The sequence below is a fragment of the Molothrus aeneus genome, chromosome 4, assembly GCF_037042795.1.
Source record: "Molothrus aeneus isolate 106 chromosome 4, BPBGC_Maene_1.0, whole genome shotgun sequence".
In the NCBI taxonomy this organism is placed as follows: domain Eukaryota; kingdom Metazoa; phylum Chordata; class Aves; order Passeriformes; family Icteridae; genus Molothrus; species Molothrus aeneus.
This window is the reverse complement of record NC_089649.1, coordinates 237,501-249,402: the sequence shown is the minus strand read 5'-3', so window position 1 is coordinate 249,402 and position 11,902 is coordinate 237,501. Positions and strand designations below refer to the sequence as shown.

Sequence of the window (11,902 nt, the reverse complement as noted above, 5' to 3'; positions counted from 1 at the left end):
ATGGTCACTGTAGAATCTTACTACAGTCAGTCTAGGCTGAAATCCTGGGACTGATGAACTTTCTTCCCTTTGATCCCAGGATAGTCCTAAAATCCTGCTTTGTTTTTCTTATCTAAAAGTCTTCTGACCCAGAAGTAAAACAAACACCTGACTCATGGAAATAGAGAGCTCTGGGCTTCGGTGTGATGATGTACCCCAAGCAGATCTGTGGGGTTTAAGTGGTTTGTTATGGCATGATGATAACTATTTATACAGAGGTTTATAAAGGTATTTTAGTAGTTAGGTCCCAGGAGCTGCCCTCCCCTGGTTCATCCATTCAAAAAATAAATCCTCTTGGTTTCAGCTTTCCAGGAAAGTGCTCAGTGATCCTTACCTGCTCCTGCCCTACCCCTTTTCCTTGTTGTTTGCCCACTGCATCACCCCCTTATCCTTTGTTATCCACACTGCTCTCTCTTCTCTGGATCCAGCCACCAAGGTCTCGCTGGGCTTGCCTGCTGCACATGCTGCACACACTCAGATGGATGTAGGAGCTATTTACTCCCATTATTCCTTTGCCAGTTGTGGTGATTTTTTCAGCTCCTCTCATGGCTGACAGGCCGAGCCTCTGTCAGTTCAGGAGTGTGACATAGATAGTGCAAATGGCACTAACGAGGGGAAGTCCTCATCAGCCGGAGCTCTGATTCTCTCTGGTCACTTGTTCTTGTTCCTTGGGCTGTAGGCAAGGCCAGTAAGTAAAATATACCTTGGAGACAGGTTTTGCTGTGCCATGGCTGGCATTCCAAGTGCTTCCCTCTGAGGCCTGGGAGCACTCTCCTAGCTGCAGCACCAGGTGGGCAGCAGGCTCCCAGTGAGCACACGTGCTGCTCTGGGCATTCTTGGCACCCTCCCCAGGCCCTGTCTGCCCTTCCCAGTGGCAGCAGGCTCTGGGGCACCCAAGTAATCCTCTTGAGCAGACAGACACCTGATCAGCGGGTCCAGGGGGTTTTTATGCAGGCTTATATCCCATGAAATCTCCCAGTTTTACTTTAATTGCTGTTGGCAACATGTGGTCTCTGATAAAAAACATATTTTCTGTCGAGATTGCATTCATCAGTTGGGCTAATTTTTCCTGGCCCTCCACCCATCAGAGCTTCTTTGGAAAGGGAAACAGCAGCTTGTGGGTTAGCGGATGCCAGGCAACTGAACAAAAAGAGAGTGAGAGGGGGAAAAGCAGCTCTGTGCCTGCTGCAGAGCGTTTGCACAGAAAGCCCTGGAAGGGTTCCTCTTGCCCGGAGCCCTGCCGATCCAGTGCATGCTCGGGTGGCGGGATAGGGAGCATGTGGTCCGTGGGCTCCGTGGCCAGTGTGGACCTGCACTCGGAGCCCGGGAGGCCCGTCGGGAGCCGCTGCGCAGACAGCTTGCACGCCTGACACGCTGCCAGCACCAGAAGCTCGCCGGGTATTTCTGTCTTGGCAGATGCACGTTCTGTTGTAAAGGTCTGTTCAGCTCGTGCCTGCCTCATTCCCAGGTAATGCTCAGCACAGCCTTGCAGCAGGATTTTGCAGCAGGGGCTTTTCCTTGACACTGGGAAAAAAGAGGGGACCTGGTGTGTGATACAGCTCTGGGTGGATTGCTGTCAGGATGTGGTTTCCCAGATGTGCAGCTCCCAGCTCTCCATGCCAGCAGCTCCCAGGCTCTTGTGGGAATGCTGTGGGTGACCCTGTGTCTGCACGTGTTTTAAAAAGAAGACAAGAGGAAGAATATTTGGTGGGTAGGCACACTGCCACTTGCTGAGAATTGCTGTGTTGGCTTAAGCTACCCCCTGGATTCTTGAGAACTCGCTCCAGAGGTAGCAGAAGTGGGGGGAAGAAAAGCAGTTAAAAAAAATGGATTAGCATTAGTTTTGAAGCAAAGCTGAAATGTTTGCAGGGTTTGCATGCTGGTCTCCATATGTCTCTTTTCAATTGCATGTGCTGGAAGAAAAAATGGCAACGTGTAAAGGGATCTGTTAAAATGGAGAGAGGGAAGCGCCATGTGCTCAGAGGCTGCGGGAAAGAGCAGGGACCACCCAGCCCTTCCCTTCGAGGAAAATGGATGTTGTTCTGAAGTCCCTAACTTGGGAGTAATGGCTATTGGTTTCATGTGAAGCAGCATTCCTGTGCTTTCCCATGTCTGAGGAATGGAGGAGCAGAGTATTGTAGCCGTCTGCTCCCTAGCCCTGTGCACCATCCAGACCGTTCAGTGAGGAGCTGGGAGACAAATAGCAGCCTCCTCCCTTCAGAGGATGGCTCCCACAGCCCTGCCTGCCTGTTTTTCCAGTGTTTTTCATTCCTAGATGCAGACTGACTCAGCCCTGTGCTAATAAAGGCCCCTTTCTGCCCAAATGCAGGCTTCCGTCGTGTGCAGGGGATGGCAGCGCTCCTGCTGACTCTGGGGAGGGCAGGCCTGGGCCATCTGTCCCTGCCGCTCCCAGAGCCACGCACACACCACATCCCGCATATCCCTCCCACAAACCGGTGCCGCTCCTTACAGCAGTGTCTGTGGTTCCTGAATGGATTTATAATCCATCCAATACGGTACATTTGGAATGTGTTACAAAAAGGACAGATTTACAGGAGACAATCTGCCTTCATGATGATTGCATATTGTGGCATTTCTAGTCCATATGGATCAGTAAGACTTGGATAGCAGGCATTTGACCTTCAAAATCATGCAAATGTGAAACCAGACTTCCATTTTTTACAGCTGGGAAAGTCACAGTGTAGCTTCTTCATCTGATTTGGGAGGCATTGATTAAAACACAGTTTGACTTCAGAAATTACTGAGATTTTCATACTGCCTTTTTGCAAAGCCGTGGCTCTAGATCTTTCTCCCTCCTTCCTCACCCCTCCTGGCTAAGCCTGACTCATTAACGCCTGTGACTCAATTGATCATTTCAGAGAGAAGTTGCTAATTTGGAGCCACAGGCTAACTCTAAACAAGACTTTAAACCTTTTTGCTCCCGCCATAGTTAATCTGTGATAATAACTCCTGAGAGCCTCTGAAAAGGTCTGAGTGTGGCTTTCTGTCAACAGCATTAGGGAGCTGTACATTTTCTCACTGAGAAACCTTGGCCATGCCAGATCCAATCAGGATGTTGGGGGCAGCATTAGCCTCCTGGTTTGCAGAAGAGCTCCCTGGGTTGCAGAGAGGTTCTGCTGGGGCTTTAGGATGGTTTCATCTGGGCTCACAGTTCTTGTGTTGCCGTCGTGGTTTGCTGAGCTGGGCTGGGAAGGAAGGGCTCTTGGCTCTGCCCAGTTTAAGCCCCAGGTACTCAGCCTGGCCAGGGCTGCTGTGTTTGCCTGCTTTCACCACCCCTGCACCTGCAAGCTTTGTCTTGCTGGTGGTGTATCCTCACAAGAAATCCTACCCAAACTCCTTCATTTAAATCATTAGGTTTGCCCAGTTCCTCCTTTGTCAAGTTAAAAAAACCCAAACCCAAGACAGCTTATCTTTCACAGTATTTTGGCTAGAGCCTGAAGATGCAATTTACTTGTTACCACATGGTTCCACAGAGCTGTCTCATGCACTCCAGAAGGAACGTGTTCGGGCTGACATGAGAAGAATCTATCCTGGCACAGGGCAAAGGGAGACCCGGAGATGCCCAAAGCATGTGTGGCTTTAGTTTGTCTGATTTTCCAGTGACTCTGTGGGTTTGGATTGGTAATTCTGTGAGTTTCCTTTTTTGATGTTTTCCCCTTTTTTCGCAGTTCCTCCCTAGTCCTGATGCATCTACAGAACTTTATGCCAACTATATATGCTTCACACCCTTGTGCAGGGACAGCCATGGCAGGGCTGGTTCTGCAACTCAGGAGAGAGTGTATCCAAGGCTGGGGAAAGAGGGAAGGGTTTTATGTGGTCTAGTGAAGTGTTTAAAAAAAAAAAAATTATGTTTCTTCAGTTTTAAAATTAACTCATGGACAGAAGTTTCTGAAGTTTCAGTAATTTAGTGGCCATATGCCACAGAACTGTTTCCTGCTGTGAAATCTGTCATGGACAAAGAATTGAAAACAGAAGGAAAACCTACACTAATATCACCAGCTCTGTGGAGAAGAAAGAATGAGTCCTAGGCTCTGGACACTGGCAGTCCAAAGCAGTAATTAAAGGTCAATGTCTGCCTTTATCAGTAAAGGAGCACTTGAAGGAAATGTCTTTCCCCAGCAGAAGCAGGGGGCCCAGATATTGCTGTCAGCTGGTTGTTCCCCACAAACAGAAGCATGTAGTTCAGGGTACACTCTGCAGCAATACCTAAGGCACGTGTACTTCACTGGCCTAAGCAGGCCTGGGGATCTCGGCTGCTCCTTGAGCTTCCCTGACACAGTCTTGGCAAATTAAAAGGAAGAGATTCCCCCAAGACTGTGCAGACTTTATCCCAGCACTCATTTACCTGGATTTACCTTGCTTTATGTTCTTAACAACAGACTTTTCCTCTGGGTCTAAATAATTCTGACAATGAGTTGGAGAAGGTTTGGGTTGATGGGTTTTCTTTTTTTTTTTTTCTTTCTGTGAAGTCTTTTTAGAAGAATCGACCAGGGTATGACTGGACAAAAAATAGGAAATTATAAGATTATTTTCTTCTGCATTTTCTTATTTATGTCACATTTTGAATGGCACAATCTATTTTTTGTTGTGGATTGAAGCAAGCAGTTGTTTTTTTTCCTTAGTTCTGCCTGTGAGCTGGCAAGTGCCACTATGTCGTGCTCTCTGTTCCTGCCTTCAGGGCTCCGGTCTGGCGCTGCCAGGAGGGACCGGTTTGCATGGCACCAGGCCTGGGAAGCCTTTGCCCAGCTCATCAGCACCAGCCCTGGACAGAACAGGGAGCTGGCAGCTCCTGCTCCTCTGCACTGAGCTTCAAATGGGGGGTAAAACCAGGGGTGGGGAGCTGGCCTAGTCCCCCTGTGCCCCCACAGAGGGGCATTTGGGCAGGCAGTGTCTGCTTTCCCATTCCTGTGGCACCGACACATGGGTTGGGCATTCAGCTCATCATTGTGAGAGAGCAAGTAAATCAGGGCTTTTACAGGGAATATTCTGTCCTCAGCCACTCACTCTCATCGTGTCTGTTGTTATCAGCTACCACTGACTGGTAAAGCAACAGACCTTAAAGATAATGATATTTGCTGGAACGTGTTTGTCAGGCAGCCAGCTTTCCTCTTACAGCAGCTTTTATTCTCCCTAAAGCACTACTTGTGCTTAACTCCTGCTGCTCCTGCTCTCCCAGAGCTGTTCCCATTCCCACAGCCCCTGCATCAGTGTCAGCACAGCAGACCTGGCAAAGCTGGGCAGGGCTGGAGGAGTCTTGCAAACAGCCTTTCCAAAAGCTGAGGCCAAGTGGACACGCCAAGTGCTGTGTCTCATAGTCATAGGAGTTGCTGGTTGCAGTGTTTATTCAATGCACAGGTATCAGCTTTTACGGGAAGAAGTGTTTGGATACCTGATGAAATTTACTGAAACCCTGTAAACAGAAACTTAATTTTTTTCTCCCTCTCTGTCTGGGAGAATCAAATCTTTGACTTTTGTCTGCCTCTTATACACACACAGAGATCCATCTATTTTGGGGCTCTCAGCAGGCTGTGGCTCAGTCACTACTATTTTGTGTAAGGACATGGGTCAGTCACCGCCATTTTGGGGCAGGCTGTGGCTCAGTCACTACTATTTTGTGTAAGGACATGGGTCAGTCACCGCCATTTTGGGGCAGGCTGTGAGTCAGTCACTGCTATTTTGTGGCCCTCAGCCATCTGTGGGTCAGTGGCCGCCGTTTTGAGGCCCTTAGCAGAGTGGGTCAGTCACTGCCAATTTGTGGCCCTCAGCAGTCTGTGGGTCAGTCATAGCCATTTTGTGGCCCTCAGCCATCTGTGGGTCAGTGGCCGCCATTTTGGGGCCCTTAGCAGAGTGGGTCAGTCACCGCCATTTTGTGGCCCTCAGCAGTCTGTGGGTCAGCAGCTGCCATTTTGTGGCCCTCAGCAGTCTGTGGGTCAGTTGCCGCCATTTTGTGGCCCTCGGCAGTCTGTGGGTCAGTCACCACCATTTTGTGGCCCTCAGCAGGCTGTGGGTCAGTCACCACCATTTTGGGGCAGGCTGTGGGTTGGCCACTGAAGCAGGAGAGATGTGGAAAAGAGGATGTGAAGATGTCAGCAGTGGAACAGGGTGGGGCGTGGTGTCAGTCTCAAGCTGCAAACAGTGACAGGTACTTCAAACTGAGCACCTCCAAAATATTGTGCAGATTCAGGTAGGTTTCTCATTTCTTAGCACATCAGGCTGTCTGCCTGTCCCCTTTTCCGGGGCACACATGTCACACTTTTTAAGCTGTCCTGTATATATGTTGTCAAGAGAGTTACTCTGCTAGGGCAGCAGTGAAATCTGATCTAGCTCTTCAGTTGCAATTTTGGCTTTTGTTTCCTCTGAAAACCTGCTCTATCTCTCTCAAAGCTCTCCTCAGGCATCTAAACATTCTTCTAAGTACAGTGGAAAAGGGATTCTTTGAGAAGAGTTCCCTGGGCTGTGATTCTCTGGAGGAGTGTTGCTGGCACTGTTTTCCACACTGGTACCAGCACACGTCCAGTTGGCATCCCTCACAGTGCTGGGGAACATTGAGAGCCAGGATCGGTCTCAGGGAGAGAAACCGAGCTGCTGGTGTGGATAGAGATTAACCTTTGGGTTAGTGTAGTGTCTGGGCCATGCTAGGGAGGGAAAAAACAGTAATTTTTTTCAGTGCTTAACTCCCTTCTGCTGGGCAAAATCTACCTTGGCAAATTCTGACTACTTCTGGCTTCACAAGTGTGTGTACATTTTGGGTGGCTGAGTTTCCATGGAAATTCAGTGCACCCATCAGGTTCTGAAATGGCTCCACGTGCAGTCTGGATTTGAGAGCAATTGTTAGCTTGTCTTTTTTTTAATGCCACCTTTTGATAGAATTGGCCCATTCTCCTTGTAAGTTATGGAGGAGCAGTTTGCTAAATAAGCAGACTCCAGAAGTATCTGCCCTCCACACAGGTACATTTACAGGCGTTGTAGAAGTCACTGTGGGAGAAGCTGCAGGACTTCAGGGTTGGTAATGGGGACACTTCCAAGTGTTCATGTCTGTTTCTGAATAGCTTCAGAGGAGCTGTTTGGTTCCAGTGGGTGAATCATCTCCATTTTTAGAAGAACCTTAGTATATATTTATGTAATCTGCCTTTTAACAAATCCTTAATTTTGTATTTATGTGACAGATCATAACAGCACCAAAGGAGCCATTTTTTTATTGTCTGCTTTGTCACTCCTAGTAGACTTCCATGAGGGATATTTTCCTGCTTCAGGTTGGTGTTTGTGCCTCTGAAAGTCAAGGGACCAGCAGTGAGGCTCTCAGTACAGTCAAGACCACTACACCAAAGCTGGGCAGGGAAGGGCTCCTCCTCCTCCTCTCCCTGGCTGTGCGAAGCTGCTGTGCAGGCAGATGGGGTGTCTTGAACCAGCCCTTGCTGCTGGGTTGGGTTTGAGATGTCTGAGCTGTTCTGCTGGAGCCTGGGCGGGGCTGGGGCTGTGTCACTGTGGGTTAAAGCCCATCCTGTGAAGACCCCCCTTCCCAGGCCTCATTCCCTGTTCTCCTGCCTATTACCTCCTAAGCATTGTAATAACTCGGGTAAACTGCTGGGACAACAACGCCGTCTGGAGATCCTGCATCTGCCTGCCTTAATCAGCTTCCTCCCTTGAACAAGAATTTAAATAATGAGTCAATTAATGTTCTCAAATGCCAATGAGATGCAGAAGAGATGGGTGGAGGTGGGAGCAGTGTGAGCTGTTCCAGCACTGGATTTTATGGGAGTCACACACTAGAGCAGCCAGTTGATCATGTGTCCCACACAGATGTGCCCACCTGGCACTGCTCCTGCTCCCCATGCCTGGCTCAACAGAAAAGGCCCCTTTTCCACAGGACTATGCACCTTTCTGCACAGGGCAGATTTATCAAACACCCACAGGCAGCCAGATGGTCTTTCCATAGGGCCTAGTAGCTTTGTTTACTAATGGGGGCCTTAAAAACGCAAAAGAAAGCCCAACCTCAATCTCCTTCCTTCATACTGAGGATCATTTAATTCATCCCTGCAACCTGCGCAGATTATTTTGGCAAGCACCTAATCTCTTGATTGTTGCTTTGACTTCACCTGTGCTCAGGCAGCACTTGAACTCTTCTTACCACATTTTGCTTATTCTGAACAGTAGCAATAATTAATAATAACTAAATTAGCACCATAACTTGTGAGATTTCCTTTTGTTTCACAAACTAAATGCAGGCTGGTAGGGCTGAGAAGGGATCTGATCTATAAAAATGGCTGGAAGGAAAACAATGGTTCCTAAATTTTAGGTATTAACATTTCAGTTCCTCCTCTGCCTCTCTTCTCCACAAAAATAATTTTGGTTGCTTTTTGTCCTGCAGATGACTTACGTAATTTGTAATCCTGTCTTGAGCAGAACCAGACAGGTAGTGTGGAGCACATGTTGCCTGTGCTCCTCTGACTCACTGTTTTGTTATTGCTGTAGCAGTGCCTGGTGGGGCCAAGTAATGTCCTTAATGTCGTGAATGCTGGAGCTGTACCAGCTGTAAACACTGCTGGAGCGCCCCGTGGCTGGGGAGATTTGCCATCCCTAAAGAAGAGAGGATGGCTGTTCCCTTGCCTTTGGTGGCAGCCTCCCGTGCTGGATGAGCCTGACATCATCCTTGCTTGTGACAGGAGCAGGAGCTGCATGAGCACGTGGTGCACAGGGGTGAGCCACGTTTTTGTCAGTAGTTCCTGTTGACCCCCAAAAGGAGTCTGCTGGTGGGGTGCTGTTAAATCTGAAACCTCCTTCACCCTTCTGTCTGTGCATAGACACTGGCTAAAGGCTGTTTTAGGAAGCATGGAGGTAAAGGCCAGGGGATGGAGCTGTGCATCGTGACTGCTTCATCAGGTCCCAGCAAACCTCCCCTTCAATTATTCCTCTGCTGGTGAGTTAGAGAAGCCCAGTGCAGAGTTATTCCACCTGACAGCAGCAGCAGAGCATCCAGGTAAATAAAGATCACAGCCTGGTTGAGAAATGAAGTTGGACCTCAGTCAGATCTAATCAGGGTTAGCTCACCTAGAAACTTACCTGTCAGCGTGTGCCGGACTTGGATACTTTCCCTCCTCCTGGTGAGTTGTGAACAAGGATGTGAGGCTTTGGTGGGGGCTAGGATGAGGATTTGCTGCCGTGCAGAGTTGCAATGGGGCCAGTCCCTTCAGAGGAGTCCCTCCCTGGGTCTGTGGGAGAAACAGGGACACACCAGGGCCTCCAGCATTTGAGTTTTTTGGTATCCAATGGCTTGTGAAAGCACAGACCTTGCCAGCTTCCTCTCTAGTAAGTAACAACCTGTATGTGGAACACATTATCCCTGTCTGTCAGGAGCCCTGCCTAATTGCAATGGGAAATGTAATGTTATCCTTTAACTTCGCATTTATGAAGCAATTTGCACTGGAAATGGGGACTGTGTGATGGCCTTTCAGAAAGGAGCTGCAGAGCTGGAAAACACACACAATTTAATAAATGACACATCCAATTGTGAGGCAGAGGAGGAGCACTGGTTAAATATTCCCTCGTTTGCTTGCCCTGCGTGTGGAATATGCTGCTGTGGAATAGGCATCAGTTGTTACTGCAGCCTTTGAACTCATAGGGCAGGTGAAGCCTGGGTGCTACAGCAGCTCTGCCAGGGAGCCTGATTACAGCAAAGAGAGGCAAATTGCTCTGGCTTGGATATTTGTGTTTGGTCTGAAACATGTTCAAAGCATGCAGGGCTTGCTTCTAGAGTAGATTAGAATGTAATGAACTCCTGATGAGGGTTAGAGGAGCCAAGCATGCCCACAGGTTGGTCAGGCTGCCCCAAGGCCATGAGCTGGGCTCTGTGCTCTGCAGTGGGTGCATGGAGCTCGTCTAGGATTTCCAGTACCACTTCCTGAGCAGAAAGTGCCAGATGGATTTCCTGCAGTTAGGTAAAGCAGGTGTTTACTCAGGTTCTGGTCAGCAGAGACAGGGGCTGGACAGGCTGGGAGTCCAGAGAGCATCTGCAGGGTTGATGACCTGTTAACATTTGTGCCCTCGCGCTTTGTCCATGTTTTCCATCGTGCTCAGCATTTCCCATTAAAGGGGAGTTGGACATCGCTGTGAAACTGCCAGTGACTGAATATAGATATGTGGTGCTTTTCTCTCACCTGTCTGTTTCACCCTCACAGTGGCTCAGCTTTCGCTGCCTCCCCTGCTTATCTCAATAATTTGTGAATTATTTGAGGCTTTCAGAAATGCACTTTGCATAGCCAGTAGCCAGAGGTGTTATTTCTACCAGGACAGATTTTCTGTCTCTTTTTCCCCTTTGTCTCCATGTGTCATTCCAAGGCAGAGTGAGTGATACACTGTGCCACAGCTCGGTGGATTAGTCACTGACCTTTTGCTGGGGGATTCTCTTTGATGTAACCTCAGTTCACAATGGAAGTGCAGCCGCTTCTGTGCCCGCCAGTGACTGTGGGAGCTGGCAGGCTCCTGATGAGTTTCTATGTACCCTTCTGGGAATCTCTGCTCTTTATCTATGGCCTTGGGTCCACATTTTTACTAAGTGTTGGGGTTGCTGAGGCAGGGCGAGTGCAGGAGGCTGCTGCTGGGAATGTTGAGAGGGGAGGGACTGGTTCAGTTAGGACTTACCGAGCCCTGCTGCTCTGCTTTGGTCACTGGCACTGCACTGCCAGTGGCAGCCCAGAGCACTGGGCTGCACATGACAAGGTGTTTCTCTGCAGCTACAAGTCCTGCTGGCCAGGGGATCTGAGTGTCTTTTGAGGAGTAAGAGAACAACTCAGATACAATCAGAATAACCTGCCTTATCATGCAGCTTTTCTTTCCTTCATTCAGAGGCTTAAGATAAACCCTTGGAAGAAGTAAACATGAAAGCCATGTTCTTGAATGCAGGCTTAGGGGCTGTTGCTGTGCTTGTGTGGCATTTCCATTGTTTTGTCACTGCAAAGGAATGTGTGGAAAAATCCACCTGTTTACTTGAAGCCAAGTGAAAAAGTTGGCACAAGTTCCCTGTGGGATTTGAGGAGAAGAAAGGAGAGCTATAGTGGAGAACTTGTTGCCAGAAGGTGGGCCTCCATCACTAAACCAAAGTCTTGTGCTCCAGAGTGTCCCTGTTGCAGTGCAGGACAGGCCAGTGCTGGGCTGCACTCCCACAGCCTTAGGGCAGGAGGCATGGAATTCATGTGAGCTTGATGGGGAAGGCAGACATGGAGAGTGGCATGGGGCTGCTTGGACTGCTGCCTTTGTGCAGTGTCACTGGGGTCCTGGAAACCGGAAACAAGCCCAGCAGCATCTGCAGGAGTCTTTAAGGAGCAGCTTTCTGTTTCCTGTTGAAGTACAGCAGAAATTGGATGCAAGCTTCCTGGCCTTTTCTTCAGAATGGTTTGTGAATGATGTGTTCCTGTGGCTGTCCAATACATTGTTAATTAGCCATATTTATCCATAGTGACATGTGCAAAAGCTTTTTGTGAATTGTAAATACACCTCTCACTGGCTGCCTAAGTCACACAGGCATTTTGCAAATATCTCCCAAAATAATTTCTGAGCATCTCTTCCAAAGGGACGTTGAGCATGGGATTTGCTCCCTTTGAGGAGGAGCTGTTGGAACTGTGATTTATGGACTGTGCCTGCTGAAGTCCAGGGATCAGGAACACACTTGAGAGGTGGAAGGACAGGAGCAGAGGGCTGGCCTGACCATCAGGTACATTAATGGAGGGCAGTCTGTCATGTCACTAATGATGGCAGTGGCACTTCATTATACTGCTGTAGTACCTGTAGCTGGTGCTGAGGGAGGAGATGCTCTTTGATGTGTCAGTGTAACCTCTGTGCCACAATG

General features: G+C 48.8%; 1 long non-coding RNA gene across 1 annotated transcript in view; it reads left to right on the top strand.

Annotated features, from left to right (window-relative positions):
* The first annotated feature begins 1,403 nt into the window (after window positions 1-1,403).
* The window catches only part of LOC136556230 (uncharacterized), a 71,109-nt gene continuing 60,610 nt past the window's right edge, over window positions 1,404-11,902 (top strand). The window contains exon 1 of the long non-coding RNA XR_010783594.1: window positions 1,404-1,507. This is a non-coding gene — a long non-coding RNA (uncharacterized lncRNA). The remainder of the gene's footprint in view (window positions 1,508-11,902) is intronic.